This window comes from Triticum aestivum, chromosome 6B (genome assembly GCF_018294505.1).
Source record: "Triticum aestivum cultivar Chinese Spring chromosome 6B, IWGSC CS RefSeq v2.1, whole genome shotgun sequence".
Classification (NCBI taxonomy): domain Eukaryota; kingdom Viridiplantae; phylum Streptophyta; class Magnoliopsida; order Poales; family Poaceae; genus Triticum; species Triticum aestivum.
Window position 1 is genome coordinate 85,517,194 of NC_057810.1, and position 8,991 is coordinate 85,526,184.

The window sequence follows — 8,991 nt, forward strand, 5'->3', positions numbered from 1 at the left end:
TCATGTATCACTTAGATGACTAGAGGGATGTGTATTTAAGTGGGAGTTCATTATATGAACTTAATTATCCTGAACATAGTCAAAAGGTCTTTGCAAATTATGTCGTAGCTTGCGCTTTAGTTCTACTGTTTTAGATATGTTCCTAGAGAAAATTTAGTTGAAAGTCAATAGTAGCAATTATGCGGACTAGGTCCGTAAACTGAGGATTGTCCTCATTGCTGCGCAGAAGGCTTATGTCCTTAATGCACCGTTCGGTGTACTGAACCTCGAACGTCGTCTGTGGATGTTGCGAACATATGACATACATGTTTTGATGACTACGTGATAGTTCAGTAATGTTAAACGGTATAGAATTGAGGCACCGAAGACGATTTTGAAACGTCGCGGAACATATGAGATGTTCCGAGGGCTGAAACTGTGATTTCAGGCTCGTGCCCACGTCAAGAGGGATTAGACCTCCGACGAGTTTCTTAGCCTACAAACTAAGGGAGAAAAGCTCAATCGTTGAGCTTGTACTCAAATTGTTTGGGTACAACAATCACTTGAATCGAGTGGGAGTTAATCTTCCAGATGAGATAGTGATGTTTCTCCAAAGTCATTGCCACCAAGCTACTAGAGCTTCGTGATGAACTATAACATATCAGGGATAGATATGATGATCCTTGAAATATTCGCGATGTTTGACACCGCGAAAGTAGAAATCAAGAAGGAGCATCAATTGTTGATGGTTAGTGAAACCACTAGTTTCAAGAAGGGCAAGGGCAAGAAGGGATACTTCATGAAACGGCAAATCATTTGCTGCTCTAGTGAAGAAACCCAAGGTTGAACCCAAACCCGAGACTAAGTGCTTCTGTAATGAGGGGAACGATCACTGAAGCAGAACTACCCTAGATACTTGGTATATGAGAAGGCTGGCAAGGTCGATAGAAGTATATTGGATATACATTATATTAATGTGTACTTTACTAGTACTCCTAGTAGCACCAGGGTATTAGATACCGGTTCGGTTGCTAAGTGTTAGTAACTCGAAATAAAAGATGCGGAATAAATGGAGACTAGCTAAAGGTGAGATGACGATATGTGTTGGAAGTGTTTCCAAGGTTGATGTGATCAAGCATCGCATACTCCCTCTACCATCGAGATTGGTGTTAACCCTAAATAATTGTTATTTGGTGTTTGCGTTGAGCATAGACATGATTGGATTATGTCTATCGCAATATGGTCATTCATTTAAGGAGAATAATGGTTACTCTATTTATTTGAATAATACCTTCAAGGGTCTTACACCTAAAATGAATGGTTTATTGAATCTCGATCGTAGTGATACACATGTTAGTACCACATACTTGTGGAACTGCCATTTGAGTCATATTGATATAAAACGCATGAAGAAGCTCCATGTTGATGGATCTTTGGACTCACTCATTTTTGAAAAGGTTGAGACATGCAAACCATGTCTATTGGTATGTATGCATGAAGAAACTCCATACAGATGGATCGTTTGGACTCACCTGATTTTGAATCACTTGAGACATACCACATGGGCAAGATGACTGAAAGGCCTCGTTTTCAGTGAGATGGAACAAGAAAGGAACTTGTTGGAAGTAATACATTTTGATGTGTGCAGTCCAATGAGTGCTGAGGCACGCAGTGGATATCGTTATGTTCTTACTTCACAGATGATTTGAGTAGATGTTGTATATTTACTTGATGAAACACAAGTTTGAATTATTGAAAGGTTCAAGTAATTTCAGAGTGAAGTTGAAGATCACCGTGACAAGAGGATAAAATGTCTATGATATGATCATAGAGATGAATATCTGAGTTACGAGTTTGTTACAAAATTAAGACATTGTGGAAATTGCTTCACAACTAATACCGCCTGGAACACCATAGTGTGATGGTGTGTCCGAACATCATAGCTGCACCCTATTGGATATGGTGCACACCATGATGTCTCTTATCGAATTACCACTATCATTTATGGGTTAGGCATTAGAGACAACCGCATCCACTTTAATAGGGCACCACGTAATGCCGTTGAGATGACACCGTGTGAACTATGGTTTAGAGAAACCTAAGCTGTCATTTCTTGAAAGTTTGGTGATGCGACGCTTATGTGAAAAAGTTTCATCCTAGTAAGCTGGAACCCAAAATGGATAAATGAATCTTCATAGGTTATCCAAAACATTTGGGTATACCTCCTATTTCAGATCCGGAAGCAAAAGTGATTGTTTCTAAAAACGGCTCCTTTCTCGATGAAAAGTTTCTCTCGAAAGAATTGAGTGGGAGGATGGTGGAGACTTCATAAGGTTATTGAACCATCACTTCAACCAGTGTGTAGTAGGGCACGGGAAGTTGTTCCTATGGCGCCTACACCAATTGAAGTGAAAGCTGATGATAGTGGTCATGAAACTTTGGATCAAGTCACTACGAAACCTCATAGGTCGACAAGGACACATACTACTTCAGAGTGGTACGTAATCCTGTCTTGGAGGTCATGTTGCTAGACAACAATGAACCTACGAGCTATGGAGAAGCGATGGTGGGCCCAAATTCCGACGAATGGCTCGAGGCCATAAAATCTGAGAGAGGATCCATGTATGAAAACAAAGTATAGACTTTGGAGGAACTACTTGGTGGTCGTAAGGCTGTTGGGTACAGATGGATTTTAAAAGGAAGACGGACAATGATGGTAAGTGTCACCATTAAGAAAGCTCGACTTGTCGTTAAGATGTTTTCCGACAAGTTCAAGGAGTTGACTACGATGAGACTCTATCACTCGTAGCGATGCTAAGAGTCTGTTGGAATTATATAGCAATTACTGCATGATTTATGAAATCTTGCAGATAGGATGTCAAAACATTGTTTCCTCGATGATTTTCTTGAGGAAAGGTTGTATGTGATACAACCAGAAGGTTTTGACAATCCTGAAAGATGCTAACAAGTATGCAAAGCTCCAGTAATCCTTCTAAGGACTGGAGTAAGCATCTCGGAGTTGGAATATACACTTTGATGAGATGACCAAAGATTTTGGGTTTATACAAAGTTTATGAGAAACTTGTATTTCCAAAGAAGTGAGTGGGAGCACTCTAGCATTTCTGATGAGTATATGTTGTTGACATATTGTTGATTTGAAATGATGTAGAATTTCTGGAAAGCATATAGGGTTATTTGAAAGGTGTTTTTCAATGGAAAACCTGGATTAAGCTACTTGAACATTGGGCGTCAAGATCTATAAGGATTGATCAAAAACACTTAATAATACTTTCAAATGAATACATACCATGACAAGATTTTGAAGGAGTTCAAAGTAGATCGGCAAAGAAGGAGTTCTTGGCTGTGTTATAAGGTATGAATATTGAGTAAGACTCAAGACCTGACCACGGCAGAAAAGAGAGAGAGGATGAAGGTCGTCCCCTATGCTTTAGACGTAGGATCTACAGTATGCTATGTTGTGTACCGCACTTGAACTGTGCATTGCCATGAGTCAGTCAAGGGGTACAAGTCTGATCCAGGAATGGATCACAGGATAGCGGTCAAGGTTATCCTTAGTAACTAGTGGACTAAGGAATATTCTCAATTATGGAGGTGGTAAAAGAGTTTGTCGTAAAGGGTTACGTCGGTGAAAACTTTGACACTAATCGGGATGACTCTGAGTAGTAAACCTGATTCGTATAGTAGAACAGTTATTTGGAATAGCTCCAAATAGTGCATGGTAGCTGCATCTAAAAGATGACATAGAGATTTGCAAAGCACACACGGATCTGAAAGGTTCAGATCCGTTGACTAATAACCTCTCTCACAAGCGAGATATGATCAAACCCCATGGGTGTTGATTTATTACAATCACATAGTGATGTGAACTAGATTATTGACTCTAGTGCAAGTGGGAGACTGTTGGAAATATGCCCTAGAGGCAATAATAAAATGGTTATTATTATATTTCCTTGTTCATGATAATTGTCTATTGTTCATGCTATAACTGTATTAACTGGAAACCGTAATACATGTGTGAATACATAGACCACAACATGTCCCTAGTGAGCCTCTAGTTGACTAGCTCGTTGATAAATAGATGGTTATGGTTTCCTGACCATGGACAATGGATGTCATTGATAACAGGATCACATCATTAGGAGAATGATGTGATGGATAAGACCCAATCCTAAGCATAGCACAAGATCGTGTAGTTCGTTTGCTAAAAGCTTTTCTAATGTCAAGTATCATTTCCATAGACCATGAGATTGTGCAACTCCCAGATACCGTAGGAATGCTTTGGGTGTGCCAAACGTCACAAGATAACTGGGTGGCTATAAAGGTGCACTACGGGTATCTCCGAAAATGTTTGTTGGGTTGGCATGAATCAAGACTGGGATTTGTCACTCCGTATGACAGAGAAGTATATCTGGGCCCACTCGGTAATGCATCATCATAATGAGCTCAATGTGACTAAGTAGTTAGTCACGGGATCATGCATTATGGAACGAGTAAAGTGACTTGCCGGTAACGAGATTGAATGAGGTATTGGGATATCGATGATCGAATATCGGGCAAGTAACGTACCGATTGATAAAGGGAATTGTATACGGGGTTGCTTGAATCCTTGACATCGTGGTTCATTCGATGAGATCATCGTGGAACATGTGGGAGCCAACATGGGTATCCAGATCGCACTGTTGGTTATTGGCCAGAGAGCTGTCTCGGTCATGTCTGCATGATTCGCAAACCCGTAGGGTCTGCACACTTAAGGTTCGGTGATGCTAGAGTTGTTATGGTAATTAGTGTGCAGTTACTGAATGTTGTTCGGAGTCCCGGATGAGATCCCGGATGTCATGAGGAGTTCTGGAATGGTCCGGAGGTAAAGATTTATATATGGGAAGTCCTATTTTGGCCACTGGAGGTAAAGATTTTTTGGTATTGTACCGGGAAGGTTCTAGAAGGTTCCGGAGTGGGCCCCACCTGCATGGGGGGACCCACACGAACGTGGGTATTAGGGGCAAGGCCCCACACCCCTGGTCAAGGCGCACCAAGATCCCCCTTTAGAAGGAATAAGATCAGATCCCGAAAGGATAAGATCAAGATCCCTAAACAGGGGGGATAACAATCGGTGGGGAAGGAAATGATGGGATTTCTTTCCTCCCACCTTTGCCAACGCCCCAATGGAATTGGAGGGCAAGAAACCAGCTCCCTCCACCCCTATATATAGTGGGGAGGCGCATGGGAGCTTCACCCTTGCCCCTGGCGCAGCCCTCCCCCTCTCCAACTCCACCTCCTCCTTAGTAGTGCTTGGCGAAGCCCTGCCGGAGAACTGCAAGCTCCACCACCACGCCGTCGTGCTGCCAGAGCTCTCCCTCAACTTATCCTCTCCCCTTGCTGTATCAAGAAGGAGGAGCCGTCCCCGGGCTGTACGTGTGTTGAACACGGAGGCGCCGTCCATTCGGTGCTAGATCGAATCTTCCGCGATTTGAATTGCCGCGAGTACGACTCCATCAACCGTGTTCTTGTAACGCTTCCGCTTAGAAATCTTCAAGGGTATGAAGATGCACTCGCTCTCTCTCTTGTTGCTAGAATCTCCATAGATTGATCTTGGTGATGCATAGAAAATTTTGAATTTCTGCTACGTTCCCCAACAAATTTAACCAAATTGGAAGCAATACAAGCTAGACATCCGGCTGGAGTGGTGAGCATGATCATCTAGGACCCGAGAGCCTGGTGGGAGGCGGGATGCTTCGCTGTCAGCGCAGCTTTTTAGTTGGCTTCCAGGTTATGCATGTCTTTGCCGGGCTTGTCACTGGCTCGGCCAGTGCCCTGACTAGCTATTTGTCTTCTGGTGCTCACGGGATGGTGGTTCATGTAAAAAATATCTTTCCTTATCTTAATAAAGACCGTATTCATCCTTTTGAATACAAGCTAGACACCATATGGAACATGCAACCACATATGACACCGTGAAGTTAAAGCAAGCACCTGGGATGGTGGTTCATTGCGAGCGAGGTCATCAACTCCAGAGCTACGTTTACCGTCTCCATCTGCTGACACCGTACCCTTTATAGCGCTGTAACGTGCCGTGCCTAGCCCGTAGAAAGCTGGCATGACTTGTCTCTTTTCTTTTTTGCTTCTCTTGAGGCAGACTCTGAAATACCCTTGCATAAAAACACAATAGTGAGAGTATGGGTGAAGTGTGTGCAGAACTAGTCCACTGTAAAAGTAGCAGATAGCAGGTGGCTGAAATATAAATGACAGGAGACATATGATAGCTCTACAACATTGCATGACAAACAAATTTAGATTCTACTCCGTATGATTTTGTAATATATGAGCATAGGAAATGCAAGTACTCCTCCAGCACACCACCACATGTGGTCATATCTAACATAATAGTCGACTGAAAATAAATAGGTCAGTCGATTTTTTTAATGAACCGTCCGATCTATAAGGAACGGGCAGATGACCTTCGTCTACCTCCCGCCAGTTACTGTTGACAATCTTTCTCGAACCGCCAGCGACCACCGGCCCAGACCCCTGCCTCCGCTGTCCTGCCCTCCCCTTGACCTCACACCACTGTCGTGCTTGGCAGTGCCCCCAGGCCATCCCTTTAATCCCAACCGACCTCCAGATCGGGCGCTAGTAGCTCTAGGCTGCACACGCCCCTAAGATAAACACCAAGGCGCTCCTTCCCCAACATAATAGGCGTACTAGCGCATGTTACGCCGGGGAATGCTTCCGTTAATTGGGAATCAACTGGCCAGAAATTGAAATTCAGGCGGGGCGACGGACCTCTAGCTAAGGTGAAATAGTATATGAGGAGAAACCTTGTGCATCGCGAGTTACTAGCAACATATAGTATGAAGAAGAAGCGGTCAACTAGTGTCTTCTGTAGAATGAATACCGTGCAAGCAGACACGTAAGATTTGCATGAATAAGGGAAGAGGAGTACCCTTATTGGTTGCCAGTGTGGTGACGATATGTCGCAGTGATCTTCTTGTTTTTCCCGGGGGAACCGATGTTTTGGAGAGCCGTGGATCCTTGGACAAACCCATGGCCAAATTGTTGACTGTGTTGCCGTGGCCATATATCAGCAGAGGGGAAGCAGATCCGAGGCGGCGAAGGACGGCATAGCAGGAACAACTCCGTTGAGGTGGACGGTGGTGAAGTTGGAGCGGCAGCGGTGAGGCGCAGGATGGCGTGGTTGAACTGGCTCTGGTACGGATGGCTCGGCCTTGGCTTCAATTACTAGCCATGGAGGGCGTTGCGGTTGAGGTTGCGGTGGACGACGACGTCGGGGTATTGGCTCTGGCGTGATGGAGGAGGGTGGCGGTTGATGGATGGGATGGGGTGGCGGATGGAGGACGCCAGGGTTTCGCGGCTGGTGGACTGGTAGTTTTGGCGTCCACGTAGTACGAATGGGGAATCGGACGGGTGGGCGGGGGGGGGGGGAGAACCATGTTTCGGTCTGGGACGCGCTTGTTTTTGGCTTTTTTGAACAAAAGATGGGACGCGCTTGTTTGCAATTTGGGGAAAGTACAAGCTTTGCCCCCTCTTAAATTTCGGACCTACTGCGGGTCGGGGGTAGGATGGTAATCCCAGGTGTCCCAAATAGTGGGTGGGAGCGATTTCGGCCACACGCATGTGTGCTTAGGAGGCCATTGTGTATGAATGTTTTTCGGAGGCGGTTGCGTGGCGTCTAGATGAAGCTACAAACCTACCCCGGTTTAGACCTTTGGACATCAGGCTGGTAGGTTTCACGGGTCGGAGTTATTAGAAAAGTAATTTCCTTGTACTACCAAACATTGGTCTCACGCGGTTTCGGGCGAGTAGAGGCTCTTTTGGTGCTTCGTTCGAAATTTTGAAACACAAGCATTCACATTTAGAGTACTCTTGAACTATGAGGATTGACCTAAATAGACAATGTTATATTTGACCTTGTATGTTTGAAAACCTCATTAAATTATCCGCTTCTTTTTGAAATTTTGACACTTGAAAATCCTATAACTACGATTATTTTGGAATGGAGGAGCTAAATTTGAATCTATTTTGTACACGACTACATATGCTATTATGTACAAAATCAGAGCAAAGATTGGTGCCCCCATAATTTAGGTAAAATGCCATGATATCAAATTCAAATAATTGAATGAAATTCATGTTGAATTTGATTTTTTTAAACCACCTTAAGTTGAACTCAAATGTATGCTAGTTCATAGGTAGCTATTTATAATGTTCATTATGTAACTTTCGTCTGTATAATGTGCTTTACACACACAACATGAACTATACTAACGTTTATATTCGATTGCTAAAGCGATGCATTGTCTGGAGTTCAAAATACTAAGTATATGGATCAATTGTGTCGAATAATAACATAGACATGCTCAAATTCGATAGAATCTAGATGTCTAACGGATCAATGACCGTTCCTTACGTGAATTGCAAATATCATGATCACATCCTAATATTTGGATACAATCTATATCTTTAATCAATGTGTACAACAGTCTTTTACGTGTAGTTTCACTCTCCATCGGTGGTCTCTCATACATGCTCACACACTCTCTCTCGAGGTGTCTTTCTCGCACACATGCTCTAGATATAACCCTCCCTCCCTCTCGTAACCATTTACAACTGTTTTCACTAACCTTTATCACAAGCACTCTTCCTCTCGCAAGCATACACACGCACAATCCCCATCGACCCTTTCTATATACATGGACCTGCCTATGTGTCTCATGTACGCACATTATCTTTAGGCCTGTCTCTCACGCATTGTCTCACACGTCTCTTCCAAATCGACGAGTATGATTCTAGCAGAGCATTCTGTAGGTTGCCCCTTAAAGTTAGGTTGGATGAATAGTAATATCACAAATAAAGGGGTTACCTTAGTCCGACAACCTAGGGTTACAAATCCTAGACGGCTTTGTCAGTGGACATGGAGTCCTTCACAATTCTGCTATCTTTGTCTTGTACGACTAGTCATCCATAGGTATTCCT